Genomic DNA, 18,132 nt, shown 5'->3' on the forward strand with positions numbered 1-18,132 from the left:
TGATGGTGGGATCAGAGGGGCTATTGTCCTGAAGCCCTCACCCGCTCCAACCATAGGCAAGGGGAGGGCGTGTCTGCTAAGTCTTCCCACATCCCCACACCTCCGAGGGGGGAAATTGATCATCATTCAGTCAACACACAGGTGTCGCTTTGTTGGGCACTAATCAGCCCCTGCAACAGGGAGCAGAGATAGAAAGATAGCTGAGTCCTGCTTCCGCGTTCGGCCTTCTGCACTGGGTTTTGACCCCCACCCCCCCGCCACATGGAGGATGAAGAAGCCCCAGGGACAATGGTGAGTGGCCCTTGCCCCGACAATCTGATGTTCACAGTCTGGGGTGGGAGGTCTAGACAGACAAGTAAACAGAAAACCATCATGTGGTGGGTGTGACTCGTGAAGATATGCCCCAGGGAGCAGAGGGTGGGAGCTTAACCCAGCCTGGGATCTGGAGTGAAAGCTCCTTGGACAAGCATCTCTTTCTCTTTTTTTTTAGGCCACACCTCGAAGCCAACTTGACCTTAGTTCTCTGACCGGGGATCAAACTCACTCCCTCTGCATTAGAAGCGCAGTCTTAATCACTGGACCACCAGGGAAGTCTGGACAAGCATCTCTTAACCGTGGTGGCACTTGAGACTCTCCACGAGGGTTTCAAAACCCATGCCAATACCTGAGCCCCACCCACCGCAGAGATTCTGGTTTTATCTGTCTCAAGTGCGTTCTGGCCTTGACTAAGTTTTTAGTGTCTTCCAAGTGACCTAAAGTTTCAACCAGGTCTGTGAACCCTAAACCGGGATGAGTAGGAATCAGCTTGGGTGGGCAGAAGGCAGTCCAAACAGGGGCAGGGGACAGACATAGACAAAGCAGGGTTGCCCTGCACCGCTGCAGGAGCTGCCTGGGCCTGCGGGTCACGGGGTACCCCCTCCCCACAGCACGTCCCCCCCACCCATCTCAGGTCCTCAGGCAGCTCTTCTCCCTGAGGAAGTACCCGCCCCTCATCCCGATAACCCCCTTATCTTTTCAGGAAAAGTGCTGATCCAATCAGACTCGTTCACAAACGGAGCCAATTCTCTGAGCTCAGGAAAAAGAATGTTCCTCAGTGTTAAGATAAGGGAGGAAATGATCATCATTAGGTCCAAAGCCCCCAGCCCCCAGCCCCTCACACCCCCAAACATGCTGGGCTTTAATCCCCCCGGGGCGGAGCCCTCTCCAGGCCCAGGTGAGAAGGGGTTTTGAGCTTTCATTTCCCCTTCTCCCTGGCTCAGTGGAACTCCCTTGAGGAATGAGGCCTGAAGAAAGAGGGATGCTGGGGGGGTTGGGTCTGGGCCTCCCTTCTCCGGCTGGTCCAGCCTCTCTCTTTGATCGCTCAGGTGATGGTCTGGCTTGTGCCCGGCGGAGGCAGGGAATAGAGTTAGCACCCACGCTCGGGGAGCCCTGACAGCCCGTTTAACAAGGTGTCCAACACCCCATTTCCTCTGCACTTCCTCTCGCCTTAATCCTTTTATGCGAAACTCACTCAGGAGCAAGCCCTGTGAAATTGAGGCCTCTCTGTACACATTGCCTGGCCGCTCCCTGCTCCTCCCAGAGCCCGGCTCCCTCCCATCCCAGGGTGCCTGGGAAAAGTAGGGCCAGGCATGACAAGAGGAGCTGGGTGCCCTTAGAGGGTCACCCCCAAACTCTGGAGGGTAGGCAGCTTAGAGGTGGCTTAGAGTCCCTAACCCAGAGGTGGGACTTCTGGAGCTGCCACCTGGGCCTGATGTCCAGGCCACCCTTTGCTCATCCCCCTTCTCCCTCCTCCCCGGGTCACAGACCCTCCTGGGTTAGGGGCCCGGAGCCCAGAGTCAGAACTGGAAGAAGGAAGCTCCTGGTGGTTCCAAGCAAACTTCTGACCCCAGGCCCTATCCATTCCAAAAGAGAAAACCAAATCATTAACGTTTTGGCATGAACACCCAGGGGTGGGAGATGAGAGGGCTGCAGGCCATCAGCTAGGGTGCAGATAAAAGCCAGGTTATCTTGGATGAGGGCGATGGGAATGTAAAATGTTATCACTCCGGGAGAGGCAAGTGGAAAAAGGCAGCAGCCCAGGCCCCCACCTTCCCCACTTCCGGCCTTCCAGCCAGCACCCTTCCTGCATGTTGGATTTGGCTTGGGTTCCACTCGATCGCCACGTGATACTGGCATACACCTCAGTGTTCCCCTGGGAAGCATGGAGCTGAGACTCCTCCACTCAGGTGGGGATGTTGCAGGAAGGGAGACCCCTTCCAGGGCCCAAGAGTGGACTCTTATCTGACACTCAGAAATGAACTGTCTGAGGAGACACACTCTTGCTGACAAACCAACAGACATTATTGGGAAGGGGCGCCTGAGCAGAGAGCAGGAGGGTAGGGAACCCAGGAGAACAGCTCTGCCACGTGGCTGCAGTCTCCGGTTTTACGGGGATGAGATCAGTTTCCGAGTTGTCTCTGGCCAATCATTCTGTCTCAGGGGCCTTCCTGGAGGCGCTGGCACGGCTCAGTCAAGATGGACGCCAGCGAGGAGGATTCTGGGAGGAGATCTGACACGTGGTGCCTCCTTTGGACCTCACCCGAGCTCTTCCGGTTGGTGGTGGCTTGTTAGCTTCCTGTTCCCTACCAGGCCTTCCTGTCGTGAAATAGCTCAGGCAAATGGTTACCCTGCCGCCTGGGCAGGGTGGGCGGTTTCAGTCAGCGAGCTTCCCCTAATAGGGAGAGCAGCCGGGGTACCGCTCCCAGCGAGAGGCTCCTCCCCTCCCCTTGTCAGACACTCTTTGCTCCACCAAACCTTAGTCAGGCTCCCGAAACTGCTAGGTTCATCTGTGCACTTCTTTGTAAAGCCCAGTTTTAGCAAGAACCCACGCCAGTATTCTTGCCTGGAAAATTCCATGGACAGACGAACCTGGGGGCTACAGTCCATGGGGTCGCAGAGTCAGACATGATAGAGCACGGCATGCGCACACATACACACTGTTCAGTCAGTTTGTCAAGAGTCCCCCTTCCCCCTCCCCATATCTGCTGCGGTCCTCATCCCTCTAACTTCCTCAAGCGATGTCAGATTGTCTTCAGCATGAATCCTGGTGGATCAATAACCCCTCCTTATCCCTGATGTTTCCTCTTAGTAGTTTTCCGTCTGCTGACCCCCCACCCCACACCTGGCTCCTTGGTTACAAAGTCCCATTTGCCCATGCCATGTCTGGAGCTGAGCCCCAAATCCTCACAAAATCCCACTGCAGTGGTCCCTCTGCTTACTGTGATGGTCCCGAACCCAGTCTGCCTTACCATCTTTACCGAGTGTTAGGAGTATTTTTTCTTTAACTCCTTTCACGCCAGCTCCTGCCACCCACCCACCTCCAAGGCCTACTGGTGGGGCCAGGGGGTGGAGGGTGTCAGGACCGCACCCCTTCTCCTTTTTTATCAAACCTGCCTTTGCTGTGGACACAGGGTGGGTGAGAGTCACACCTGGACAGCTGGCCATGATGAGAAAAACAGCTTTGACTTGCCACGGGGGCGGCGGGGGGAGGTATGTGGCCAGGGCCAAGGCCCCCATAGCTCCCAGGCTGTCCCCCCATTTCCTCCCGGGGACTCGGGTCCCCCTAGCCTGGGCCAGGGTGCATCTTCCCCAGGAGAGAGGCCTGTCGCCCTCAGCCCCCACCTCATTGTCTGAAGTGTAACTTGAAGGGGGGTTTTGTGGATATGCGCTTGGCTCACCCACAATTTCTAGGTTTGATTTTTCCTAGTGGGTTGTGCTGGGTCACACACCAGGTGGGCTGAGAGGATCAGCCAACTGGGGCCACGTAAGTATGATTTGGGGAAGAAAATATTCATGAGAAAGCCCATAAATAATATGGGAGAATCAGACATTTGTTGACCTTCTTTATACCTATTTATCACTGAGTTGGTGGTTTTTTAAATTACATTTGGGGAGGCCCACCTAAAGTTTCTTTCTTTTTTTTTTTAATGTTTTGGTCACACTGCACAGCATGTGGGATCTTATTTCCCCCACCAGGGATTGAACCCACAACCCCTGCATTGGCAGCACAGGGGTCTTAACCACTGCACCACCAGGGAAGTCCCCTAAAGATCTTAATGCAGCCCTGATGAGTGCCCCCCATCCCCACCCCCATCACAGGTGCAGCCTCTCCCTTCCCCTCCCTTGGTGAGGTCTGGGTGTCAGCCAGCACACACCTGTAGGCCTCGGGAAAGGCCCCCTGCCCTAGGACCTCTTTTCGTAAAGGAAGGTAAAGATCCCCTGAGGCGACCCCTTCCTGGATAGCCCCAAAGTTCTCCCCACCTGGAGGCCTGTCACTCCCGCCCACCCACTATTTCAGTTCTAAGGGTCAGGGCATCCGCCCCTGTCCATTTAAGGAGGAGGAAACAGACGTCCAGAGACCGCCCCTGACTTCCCCAAAGGAGACCCACAGCCTTCGCCCTGGGCCCTGCCCAAGGCCCTCTGGACCCCAGGGCCCCCTCGAGCGTCTGAGGAGGGCCTGGGCTGCTGTCAGCTGGCCGCCTGGCCTCCACAGAGAGATGGGGAGGGTTCTCAGTAGCCGGGGGAAAATCACAGACAGAGACAGACAGCGGCAGAAAAAAGGGGACGTGAGCTGCGACAGGAGACAGGGAGCTGGGCAAGGAGGGTTAGACGGAGAGACAGGGAGAGAGAGGAAGACGGAGAGGCCTCTGAGGAATCCTGATCTTTAAAGCTGACTGATAAAAAGCTTGTTCCGAAGACAAATTCTTTCAGACCAACAGCTCCAATGAGACTTTCCGTCATTCCCCCTATCACAGCCCGGCCCTTCCCTCCAGGAAGAAGATGAAAGAACGTCTTCATCGCCTTCTCTGCCTCGTGGCCTCCCTCCCTCCCCCTCTCCAGATTCTTTCTCCTCTCCTCCCCAGGCAGGCTCACTGCCCCTCAGCCGTTCTGTATCCCCATTTCCCCTGCCGTCCCAGCTCCCATTTCCCGCTCCCTCCCCCCTAATTTCCTGTTTCTCTGGATCCAGAGTACCTCCAGTATCCAAATGTATTCTTTCCTTTCTCCTCCCCTCTCCTGCATTTTTCTTCCTTGACTCCACTGGCTCTTCATCCCCAAAGATGAAGAGGCCCTCATGAGCAAGGGCCCCAGGCTTTCTCCTCTGCATTTCTTCTTTTTTAAAAAAAGAATCTATTTATTTATTTTTGGCTGTGTTGGATCTTAGTTTCAGCACAGAGGCTCTGTAATTTTGCCACATGGGATTAGCTGCTTCATGGCATGTGGGGTCTTCGTTTCCTGACCAGAAATCAAACCGGTGCCTGCCGCCTTGGAAGGTAGAGTCTTAACCACTGGATCTTCAGGGAAGTCCCAACCCTTCCTTGTTCTTCCAGGCCCTTCTTCACTGCCGCCTCCTCTGGGAAGCCCTCCCGACTCACCCAGCTGCCCCTTCCAAGCCCATCTTGCCCTGTAACAGCTTGTACGTAGGTCTGCCCTTGCTGAGACTGTGATTCCCTCGAAAGCATCAAATTCTTCATTTCGTTTAGCAAACATCTGTTAAGCACCTACTGTGCGTCAGGGTGGGAGTAGAATGATGACAAGACAATCTTTCTCTCTGCCCATGGGACTCACACTCCATATGGCATCTGGACCAATGAAAGAGTTATCACAGAGCATGGTTAGCAGTGCGGTGGAGGGAAGTGGTGGGAAGAGCATATCTCATCCAGCATGGGGAGTTGGGAAGGCTTCCTGGAAGAGGTGAATGAGACTTCTTCTAGGAACGGATAGGAGAGAGGAAGCCCTGGACCCAGGGCATTGAAAGCAAGAGAGAGCATCGCTCAGATGGGGACTCGAAGAGGCAGTCAGATGGGAGCCTTGGTGAGAGTGGCAGGTGGATGGAGATGAGGGACCAGGCCTCAGTCATCTTTCTCCAGGGCCTTGGGCCAAGTCCATAGCCAAGAGTTGGTGCCAGATAAATTTCCTTTTTTTTTTTTTTGGCCACACCATTCAGCTTATGGGATCTTAGTTCCCCACCAGAGATTGAACACAGGTCCTCGGCAATGAACGTGCAATGTTATAATCACTGGGCTACCAGGTAAAATTTTCAACACTGAATGAATGGGGAGTCCAGGTCATACACACCAATCAAGTATCTACCATGTTCAGGGCCCTAGGGCTTGGGATAGACAAAATTTACAAGGAAAACAGTAATAAACAATAGCTAACATGTTCTAAGTTGCTCACCTACTGCATGCTTGGGACCCTGTGTTTTATAGGTGTCGTCTCATGCATTCCCCATGCCAGCCCTAGATGGGATGGTTATCCTTATCTCCACAGCCTAAGAGGTATACTCAGGCTCAGAGAGGTTAACTGAATTTTGCAAAGTCACACTGAAGCCCATATTTAAAGACTGGCTTAACTGCAACGCAGTAGCCTCTCCCAAGACAGAGAAGGGATTGGTCCTGCGAGGCTCGCTGGCCGCCATCTTGTAGAAACCCTGCCCCCACCCCCACCCCCAGTCCTCTGAACTGAAACCTTTCCTTCCTGGGACCAGCCTTTCCAAGAAACCCATTGCATCCTTCCCCCCTCTTCTTTCCTCTGCCCCCACAGTCTGGGTACTTCCATTCCTCCCCGGCCAGTCCCCTCCCCGCAAAGAGAGAAAAAATCGAAGAGAAAATGGATCTTTAAAGATACATGTATCCATCACTATTATTTACATTCTAATGTGCCTCAGTGGCTCCGCTCAGAGGGGGAAATGTAAATCAGGTGGACACCGCTCCCGAAAGCCCTAAAGAGCTTGGCTCCCCCAAATTAGAATAGAAAATGCTCTTTTAAAATGCACCTTTAATATGTAAAAGCCTGCCGACCTGGGCTCTAAATAAACCAAACTTGAACCAGATGCCAAATAGAGTAGATGAAGGACAGGTGCGCAGAGGGTCCTGGGCTGGGGAATGAGGTCTAAACAGCTATTTATATTAATGCAAAGAAAGTTCAACATTCTCCCCTTGATATATGCTGCAGTGGGAGGTGGTTTTTGTCCCACCAGCGAGAATAAAATGTACAGCTCATGATGGGCAGGGTCACATGTGCGAGATAAAAAGCTCTGGATGTAATATATGTTCCCGCCGAGTATTCTCGGCAGACTCAGAGTTAGATCTGCGGATGTCAACGAGAAAACACTTACTCAAGGTTAGACTCTGCTCGCCAGGCTCCCCATCCCAGCTCCCCATCCTGAGGGAACGCAGCTGTGTGGAAATGGGCCCAGCAGAGCCCTGGGCTGGGGTCCTGGAACGCCCCGCCTGCCTTGGTATTGAGCTAGCCAGTGGGCCCTGCTTGGGGCAGGAAGTCTGAGAAGTCTCAGAGACTGCTGGCTCGGGTCAGGAAATGCCTGTGTGTGACCACCGTAGGGGGGTGGGGGTGGAGAATGCATGTCCTTCCCCTTGGGGACACCCCCACCCATCCCAGACTCCCTGGTTTAAAGGTGCGCAGGTAGGGAGGGTCCTCTGTGGAGTGACTGCTTTGTACCCTTTAGGGTACTAGGTTTCCTTCTGAAAGTGAAAGTCATTGTTGAGTCCGACTATTTGTGACCCCATGGACTATAAAGTCCATGGAATTGTCCAGGTCAGAATACTGAAAAGTGTAGCTTTTCCCTTCTCCAGGGTATCTTCCTAACCCAGGGTTCGAACCTAGGTCTACCCGCATTGCAGGTGAATTCTTTACCAACTGAGCCACGAGGGAAGCCCAAGAATACTGGAGTGAGAAGCCTATCCCTTCTCCAAGGGATCTTCCTGACCCAGGAATCGAACCAGGGTCTCCTGCATGGCAGGTGGATTCTTTACCAATTGAGCTATCAGGGAAGCCCACTGTTCTTTATCAACTGAGCTATCAGGGAAGGTCCCCTGTGGAGTGACTGCTTTGTACTCTAGGGTACAAGGTTTCCTTCTGGGGTTCTGAAAAATGTTTGGGGCCTGGATAGAGCTGATGTGTGAATGTACCAAATCCTCTGAATTGTTCGCTTTGAAATGGTTCAACTTTGTTATGTAGAGTTTAGAAATTCAGTTAAAGTCCCAGGGAAAAAAACAACCAACCAAACACCCCAGAGCAGTGCACAGCGACCTGGGCTGTTTTTAAAGCAGGCACATATGACTTGGGGAAGAGGTGAACTTTCACAGATATGTTCCATGAAGACCTGGCCTCTGGGTGTGTAAGTCAGAACACTCCTATTCATTCATTCATTTCATTATTCATTCGACAGAGTATAACTGAGAAACTGCAGGACCCTAAGGGGAAGTGTGGGCTTCCCAGGCAGCTCAGTGGTAAAGAATCCACCTGTCAATGCAGGAGACTTGGATCCCATCCCTGAGTCAGGAAAATCCCCTGGAGGAGGAAATGGCAAACCACTCCAGTATTCCTGCCTGGAAAATTCCATGAGCAGAGGAGCCTGGTGGGCTACAGTTCATGGGGTTGCAAAGAGACATGACTGAGCATGCACACAGGATGACCCATGAGGGGAGGCGTAGGATGGAGAGGTTCTGGAGGATGTGAAGATGATAACAATACTTGTTCAGGTCAGCTGGGTATGGTGTCAGAGGGTGCAGGACAGTGGTAGGCAGTCAATAAACTCTGGCTTCGTTGAGCTGGATGTTGGTGGTAATGTGTGGAGGGAGCGGAGGCCTGAGGATGACTGACATGCTGATTGTGCTATGAGGACCTTACCGCCCAGGGAGGACCGGGCACATGGACTTATAGATAAGCAAATGAGTAGAAGTCCACGTGAGCAGTCTACGATGGAAGACGTGCAGAGTGCCATGGGGGGTATGGATTGGGATTAACCACAGAAGACTTCAAAGAGCGCTAAGCCTTGACCTGGGACTTTAAAAATCAGTAGAGGATTTCCCTGATGGCCCCAGGGGTTAAGAATCCACCTTGCAATGCATGGGACACAGGTTCAGTCCCTGGTTGGGGAACTAAGATCCCATATGCCACAGGGCAACTAAGCCAGCCTGCCCCATCTAGTGAGCCTGAGTGCTGCAATAAACATCCCGTGTGATGCAAATGAGACTTGATAAATAAATAGATGGGTGATAGGTAGATATATAAAAAATAAAAATCAGAATCTCCTCAGGAGGAGGTGTGAATGGAAAAGCATTTTGGCAAAGGAAACAGCAAGTATAAAGAGATGGCTTGATATGCTGAGGAAAGAAGGAGTTACTCAGTGTCTCTGGGCCTGGGATGTGGAGCAGGGTTGGAAGTAGCAGGAAACTTGGCTGAAGGGTAGGCAGGAGTCAGCCAACTGACAGCCTTGCTAATAAGTTACATGCTTATTTTGTTGAGTAGGAGAAACATAAATTGAAGAACTGTTTTCCCCAATTGAGGCAAGGTATGCATTTGACCCAAAGACAACTAATCTCCCCACCAGACCTTTCTGGTCCTAGCTGGGCCAGCCAGAGGCTCTTTCTTGGTGAATTAGTCAGGACTGGCTCAGTTACATTGCAGTAACAAACATCACCTGAATCTCAGGGGCTTAGCATGACAAAGATCTACTTTTTGCTCACGTGAATTCTTTGCTAGGTCGGGGAGTTCTCTGGAGCAGCTGCCACCATGGGTGGTTTGAGCATTTCAGGCCAGTTCCACCAGGGCACCTCCATATCAGCAAGTGCTTCCATGAGGGACCAGGGAAGAAGACACGCAGAATTAAAGATCAGCTCTGAAATACGTCTACCCAGAAGGGACACACATGGACTTCCCTTGTGACTCAGATGGTAAAGAATCCACCTGCAATGCAGGAGACCTGGGTTCAATCCCTAGGTCGGGAAGATCCTCTGGAGGAGGAAATGGCAACCCATTCCAGTATTCCTGCCTGGAGAATTCCATGGACAGAGGAGCCTGGCGGGCTACAGTCCATGGGGTCACAAAGAGCTGGACACAACTGAGCAACTAACATACACACACAGAGAAGGGACACCTGTTCCTTCTGCTCACATTTCTCTGGCCCATGTAAGTTTCACAGCCTTGCCTAACCTCAATGGGGCCAGGAATACAATCTCACCCAGAAGGCAAGCAGAACCCCAAATACCATTGAGCACTAGTAGTGTCCATCACACTGGGGAAATATGGTAAGAAAAACCTAGTTCTGGGGGACTTCCCTGGTGGTCCAGTGGTTGAGACTCTGTGCTTCCACTGGCGGGGCTCAGGTTCCATCCCTGGTCAGGGAACTGGGATCCTGCATGCCACACAGCACTGTAAAACAGAACAAAACAAAACAGAACAGAGCTGGGTTACAATGAGAGGAGAAGCTGACAAGGGATTGAGACGCAGAGGAGCTACGGACCCCATGGAAGCCGTGAACCAGAGATGCTCGCGGTGGTTGACTGCTGAGCGAGCAGGTCTTTTGTCCCCAGTCACTTGCTCTTTTGTAATAGTCCTCCTAGTTGTAAACCTGGGGGATTCCAAGATACCCCAGAAGCCTTGTGATCTCTAGGAGTGGGGAGAGGATGCTGATAGCACAGAGGAAGGAGGAGGGAGCCCAGCCAGAAGCCAGTCCTCTCCCCAGATTTCAGCAAACCTTGGAGAAGGCTTGGATTGTGCCAATGGGCCTGGGGAATTGCTAACCAGGCCCCACATTATCTTCTGGTGGATGTTGATTCATAACTTAGAAACCTCTAGTTGACAGAAAAGGAAGGCTTGGGTAGAGGATGTATGGGCAAGGCTGGGTTTAGAAACCCTGAACCCAGAGACCCGATTCCCCCAAGTCCTGGAGCTAGCGGATATAAACTTAGGAGGGCAACGATCTGAGAGGCAGAGGACTCTGGGTGGTGCAGGGCTGGGGAGTAGGGCTCTCCGACTCCGTTGGCTGACAGGGGCTCCTGGCAGAGAAGTGAAAGGCCAGTGGAGACCCTCTCAGGGGCATTTTGCCAGCAAGGCCAGACGCCACAGCCCTCTGCTGGGCCTCCCACTTTCCCTGCTCTCGGAGGAGGAAGGGTGGTGGGAGCGGGGTCATAACCCCTGCCCCTCAGTCCTCCAACACCTCTGGATTGCTTCAGTATTTGGCTCCCAAGGAGTGTAACTGATGCCACAAATCAGAGGTGGCAGGTCAGGCTAGATGTGACCTCTGATGATCCTTTACAAGGTGGATGGGAATGGGGCGGAGGCGCTTGGGGCTGGGGTGGGGGCTGGAAGCCGGAGCTGGGAAGAAGAGATGCAGGAGAGAGAGAAGAAAGCAATGAAGGAGGAGGCACAGGAAGTAAAGAGGTCAGAAGAGAGAAAAAGGAGGAAAGGTGCGGAGGGAGGGATGAAGGAGAATTAAAGGGGAAGTGAAAAACAAGGGAACGGGAGTGGGGAAGAAAAAGGGAAGAAAGTGGAGTCTTGCAGCACTCCAGGGCTCAGGAGCAAAGTTGGGGCACCCCGACTGCCTGGAGGGGAGCCCCGGCAGGCCGGCCTTCCCGCAATAAAGGAGCGCACAGGAGGCCTCGCCGAAGATCTATTGGGCCCCGCAGTGCCATTGTCTTCAGAAGGAATTAAAAACAAATTGCTAAGGGCCAGCACATAATTTAAAGACTCACGGCAATTTTATGACTTGCTAATGTTCCTAATTACATGCCCGTGAAAGGCTTAATTAATTGGGGGATGTAGCAAAAAGTGGAGCCCGTGTTTGTTATCATGGTTCCACTGCATTGATTTTAGTGCCTATGGAGAATTTAGGGACTCTTTATTTGCACAAAGAAAATGCAAGTCTCTCGAAAAAACTCACATTAAGATCAACCCCTCGCTGCTATCTAATATACTTTCCTCTACTTAACCAAAGCGCTTGTAATCATATTTTGTAAATGTTGGTGCCGTTAATTGCATTGTGAGGGAAAATAGGTTCCGCTTGGCTGCTTGTGGAGAATTTTATAAAGTTTGTTCCCGGCACCCCATTCCAGGGGACTCTTCCTGGGGAACTTGTAAAGAAGTTGGGATGCCCAGCAGCCCGGAAGTTGGTATGGCTGCCCTGAGTTTCTTTGCTCCCGGCAGCGACTCACAGCTCTGCTGTTGCTCCCTCTGCTACTGGGGCCTGGATGGGGAGCAGAGGGCGCTGGGCCAGGGTGGGGCCAGGAGTGAGAGCAGTGGCATGGAGGAAGGCCACAGGAGAGCATGGGGACAGAAGACTGACTTCTGGTATGGGCACAGTCACACACCTTCCCTGTGAGGCCTTGGATAAGGCACTTAGCATCCCCGAGCCTCAGTTTCCTCATCTGTGAAATGGGGTAATGACCCCAGCCCCAACGAATATCATCAAGCAAGTTGTCTTGCTTATCCTGTTCGTGATGCCAATTGTCTCGCTGTGTCTAACTGTGAGCATTGTTCGCTGAACCCAGGGTAGGCAAGGCGAGAACTAAGAAGCTAGAAGGAGACTCAAGGAGCTGTGGAAACCGCAGACACGTTTACTCTCTCCTGGCTGACACAGCCGCCATCGCAGCTGGAATATCACATAGCATAGCCTACCAGGGCTTTCCAGGGGAAGCTTATATATGCTTACAGAACAGCAGTAGCCCGTGACCAAGCGAGTACCTCGTGACACACATGCACAATACTATCAGTGATCTCAGCTGTTACACAACCATTATTCACAAAGCGTGGGGTGAGAGCAAGAGGCTGTGGGGTGAGAGAGCCTGACCACACCATCTTGGCTAATTTTGCTCTTTCCCTGCACGAGGGAGTGGAGGTGAAGGAGGCCTGGATCTGAGACTTGTGGTTCCTCTCATTAGCTGCCGTCTCCTCTCTTCCTTCCACAGGGAATGGCAGGCAAGTTCTCCTTCAGCTGGACGCTGCCTGTGGGAGAGGGGCAAGCACCCCCCTCTCTTTTAGAGGGAGTGTGCAGGAAGGTTCAGCCAGAGATGCAGTGGGTCCTGGGAGATGGAAGGGAGGAGCAGCTCCGGTCAGCCCCTCTAAGGAATTAGTCTTGACACTGTTCCTCCCTGAGAACAGACACCCTCCTCCCTCTGGGCTCCCAGAGACTTTTTCCCCAGCCCAGAACCTTCCCCAGGAATTGTCACTGCCTGTTAACAACAAACTCCTCCGGGAGGGCAGAGACTGGGCCTCCTGGCTCTCCGTCCCGAGCAGGGAAGATGACTATGGTTACTCCTGGCACGAAGCAGACCCTTGGTAGCATTTTATCGAACGAGAGACTCAGTGAACCAAGTCAGCAATTTGGGCAGGGGGCCTTGGTCAGAGGGGGCTACCCAGGCTCAGCTCTTTATTTCTCAGCCTCTGTGGCTGAGTTTACAGACCAACAGGTCCTCCCCCAAACCGTCCCCGCACCCACACCTCAGACACTTACTCCCCACATCCTCCTCTGAGACCCCTCTCTGAGCAAGGAGAGTCTTCTAGAGATAAACGGAGTTGGAACCTTCAGCTCTAACCTGGACCTTGTCACCTCCTTTCTCCATGTGGAAAACCAAAGTGGTATATATATTTTTTCTTTTGACCGCTCCTTTGTGGCTTGTCCTCACCACTGGACACCCAGGGAATCCCCAATTGTTTTTATTTATTTATTTTATTTATCCCCTGATCTTTTTTATTTTTAATTTTTGAATTGCCTCCCAATTTTCTTTTAAAAAGAAATTTTTATTGGAGTGTAGAGTAACTCTCTGCTGCACGGCAAAATGAAGAGCTGCACACATACATATGTGCACTCTCTTTTTTCACATTCTTTTCCCATGCAGTTCACTACAGAGTATTTGAGTAGAGTTCCCTATGCTATACAGTAGGTCCTAGTCTTTTTTTGTTTGGTCCTAGTTTTTATTTATTTTTCTGGCTGCATCACGAGGCATGCGGGCTCTTCATTCCCTGGCCAGGGGTGGAAACCGTGCCCCCTTGCAGTGGAAGTGAGGAGTCTTAACCAGTAGACCGCCAGGACTGTCCCCTAAAGTGGTCTTTTAAAAAAATGCAAATCAGAACATATCTTGCTCCTGTGTGTTAAGCCCTGAGCCTTCTGATTGCATTTTTTTTTTTTTAAAACCAGACTTTTCCTGGGGACCTGCAGAGCCCCTCACTATGATCCCACCCCTTCCTAGATCTCTCTCACCTCGACCCATATCACAGTCCCTCAAGGTCATTCCAGCCCCCACGCTGCCCGCTGCCCGTGGCTGCTCCTCAACAGGCCTAGGGCAGTCCTGCCTTGGAGCCTTTACACTGGCTGTTTCCTCTGCCTGGGATGGATGTTCCTCTCTGACAGGGGGCCAGCTCCTTCTCACTCAGGTCACGGAAGTCTTTTCCTCCACAAGCTCTTCCTTGACCACCAGTCCAATGTTGCCTTCTTTAGTCACACTTAATCCCCTCTGATGTCTCTTTTGACATATTAAATAGACACACTTGGGATTCCCTGTTTGAGAACTCCATAAGATGAAATTCACAAGGACTAAACCTGGACATGGAACAGCAGTCTGGTTCCAAATAGGGAAAGGAGTACGCCAAGGCTGTATATTGTCACCCTGCTTATTTAACTTATATGCAGAGTACATCATGAGAAACACTGGGCTGGAGGAAGCACAAGCTGGAATCAAGATTGATGGGAGAAATATCAATAACCTCAGATACGCAGATGACACCACCCTTATGGCAGAAAGTGAAGAGAAACTAAAGATCCTCTTGATGTAGATGAAAGAGGAGAGTGAAAAAGTTGGTTTAAAGTTCAACATTCAGAAAACTAAGATCATGGCATCTGGTCCCATCACTTCATAGGAAATAGAAGGGGAAACAGTGGAAACAGTGTCAGACTTTATTTTTTGGGCTCCAAAATCACTGCAGATGGTGACTGCAGCCATGAAATTAAAAGACACTTACTTCTTGGCAGGAAAGTTATGACCAACCTAGATAACATATTAAAAAGCAGAGACATTACTTTGCCAACAAAGGTCCGTCTAGTCAAGGCTATGGTTTTTCCAGTGGTCATGGTTTCACATCCATGGTATGGATGTGAGAGTTGGACTGTGAAAAAAACTGAGCACTGAAGAATTGATGCTTTTGAACTGTGGTGTTGGAGAAGACTCTTGAGAGTCCCTTGGACTGCAAGGAGATCCAACCAGTCTATCCTAAAGGAGATCAGTCCTGGGTGTTCATTGGAAGGACTGATGCTGAAGCTGAAACTCCAATACTTTGGCCACCTGATGCGAAGAACTGACTCATTGGAAAAGACCCTGATGCTGGGAGGGACTGGGGCAGGAGGAGAGGGGGATGACAGAGGATGAGATGGCTGGATGGCATCACCGACTCAATGGACATGGGTTTGATTAAACTCCGGGAGTTGGTGATGGACAGGGAGGCCTGGCGTGCTGCGATTCATGGGGTCGCAAAGAGTCGGACATGACTGAGCGACTGAAGTGAACTGAACTGAAAACTGGCCCTCACTTTGTTGGCAGGCTCTAACTCACGGTTGCTGGTTTCCCTGTAGTATGTGTACTGTGTGTTTGGAATGTGGGTTCCAGCTTGAAGAACTTATTTATGACATTCCTGAGAGGTTTGAATTGGAGGTATGTCCTTCCAAAGATAACCTGTCATTCCTCAACCCTAAGGTTAATAATACCAAGCTTGAAAGTGAAAGTGTTAGTCGCTCAGCCATGCCCGACTCTGTGACCCGGTGGACTGTAGCCCACTAGTCTCCTCTGTCCGTGGGATTTCCCAGGCAAGAGCACTAGAGTGGGTTGCCATTCCCTTCTCTAGAGGGTCTTCCTGGCCCAGGTCTCCCATGTTGCAGGCAGATTCTTTACCATCTGAGCCACCCAGGAAGCCCTCCATTTTAATTCACTTATTGCCTTAGGTTTTCTTGCTCTACACAAGTGGTAGACAGTAGACCTCCACTCACAAGAAGGCAGGCCTGTGGTTATGGAATGCTCACCAGAAGCCTTTCCATTTTCTATGAATCCAAGTAAAGACAGAAAAGTCAAGTTTTTCGGTTTGATTTCCTTTGCGTAGGTGGATCCTTACCCCCAATCTGCAAATTCACCTTGTTACTGGGGGTGTAGCTTTTCAAGGGTCTAGACTTTTGGGGGGGTGTGAGAGATGAATATCTCACTCCCATCTCCCCACCTTGTCTCCTGCCCCCCGTAAAGCCTTTAAACCTCAAATTTGCCAAAACCAGCAGTAGAAGCTTCAAGTTTCTAGGTTCTTCTCTGGTTTTGATCCCTGATATTTCTCACAACTTTTGCCACCCTGTAATAGGATGTTTGTTATAGTTGACTCTGCGTTTCTAGGTGTTTTGTATTAGAAGTTTGGGGCAGGGTGTCCAGTGCATCATTAAGGGCTCTGAGAGGTCATCTCAGTCCAGTGTGGGTACCACAATCCCCAGGGACTTTTTCAAATGCCTGCTTCCCTTGCCTTATGGAGCAAGACTCTGGTTACCTTGGCTGGGTACGGAGGGGTTGAATGTTGATTTGATAGCTCTGTCTGGTTGACGGTCCCTGATCTAATCTGCTAATGTCACACTGCAGATAAGGAAACAGGCTTGGAGAGGCAGAATGCATGTGCGAGGTCAGGGAGGGGATTGTGAAAGAGTTGGGACTCCAGCTCACATCTCCTGATTCTTGGTCAGGTGTCTATTACTGGTCTGTTTCCCTACATCCCCACCCCGGCCTGATCGGCAACACTGAAGCAACTCAACTATTTGAAGTTTTGTTTGTTTGATTTAATAGAAAGAGGATCTCCATGATAAAGGTATGGGGAGGACTTAAGGGACCCAGGGGCGGGAATGAAGCTGCCCTAGGAAGCGGGAAGGCTGGGACCGCAATGCCTAAGAAGCATCAGAACCTTCTCCCCAAATTTATCTCCTCTTAAATTATCCTTCAGCACTCAGAGCCTCCCGCCTCTATCCTTATTTTTTAAATTATCTTTTTTATTATAAAATATTTCTCACACAGAGAAAACTATAAACAATAATATAATGAACACCCAAGTCTCTTCTACCCAGCTTTGTTAAATCTTAATGTTTTGCCATTTTTGCTTCAGATTTATATTTTCTAAATAAACAAAACATTATAGATTCCATATCTCTTCCTCCTGAGCCTCATTCTCCTCCCCAGAGGGAACCACCCTCCTGAATTTAGGGTTTATTCTTTCCAAGCAGGTTTTAACTTTAGAGTATCAATACATAAACACTATACTGTATGTGTCTGTGTGTTTCTAAGTTTTATATAAGCTTTACATATTACATCCTGTATGTAAACTCCTACACCTTGAGGGTTTTGTTCAGCATGTTTTGCTTTTATCCTTGTTGTTCCATGTAGTTCTGTGCCATATTCATTGAATGAAGGTATGTGCCTCAGTTTATCCTTCACTTACTAATAGGCTGTGATAAGCACCCTTGTACAAATCTCCTTGTGTACACTTGCAAGGTTTTCTCTGGACACATAGCTAGGAATGGAATTGCTGGATGACAGGTTTATCAATTTTCTGTTCTTGCATCATAAACCATCCCTAAACTTGGTGGCTTCAAACAATAGCCCTTTTATTTGCTCACAATTCTGTGCGTTAGGTAACTCAAGCAGGGAGGACTTCCCTGGTGGTTCAGTGGTTAAGACTCTGTGCTTCCAGCACAGGGCGTGGGGGTTCAATCTCTGGTCTGGGAAGATCTCACATGCCACGGAGCAGCTAAGCCCATGTGCCACAACTACTGAGCCCAACCTCTAGAACCCATGTCCCACAATAAGAGAAGCTGCCGCAATGGGGAGCCAGCTCAATGAAGAGTAACCCCTGCTCGCCGCAACCAGAGAAAGCCCATGAGCAGCAGTGAAGACCTAATGCAGCCAAAAATAAATGAATGAATTAAAAAAAAAAAAAAGGACTCCACACTTCCAATGCAAGGGGCATGGGTTTGATCCCTGGTTGGGGAATTAAGGTCCCATATACCATTCAGCAGGACCAGAAAAATAAAAGTAATTCAAGCAGGGTACGGCGGTGAGCTGTCTCTTTTCTGCAGTGTCCGAGGTCTCAGGCTGGGCCCCTTGAGCACCTGGGAAAGTTCAACTGGGGTCATATGTGTGGGCCTTGGGTCTAGCTGTCAGAAGTGTTCCTCAGGTTTCTTCTGCATGGTCTCTCCTTATGGGTAGCTTGGGCTTCCTCACAGCATGGCAGTTTCAGGGTTTCAAGCCACGTTGTGCAAGTGCTTATTAAGTCTCTGCTTGTCTC

Source organism: Muntiacus reevesi, chromosome 18, assembly GCF_963930625.1.
Source record: "Muntiacus reevesi chromosome 18, mMunRee1.1, whole genome shotgun sequence".
Lineage (NCBI taxonomy): Eukaryota > Metazoa > Chordata > Mammalia > Artiodactyla > Cervidae > Muntiacus > Muntiacus reevesi.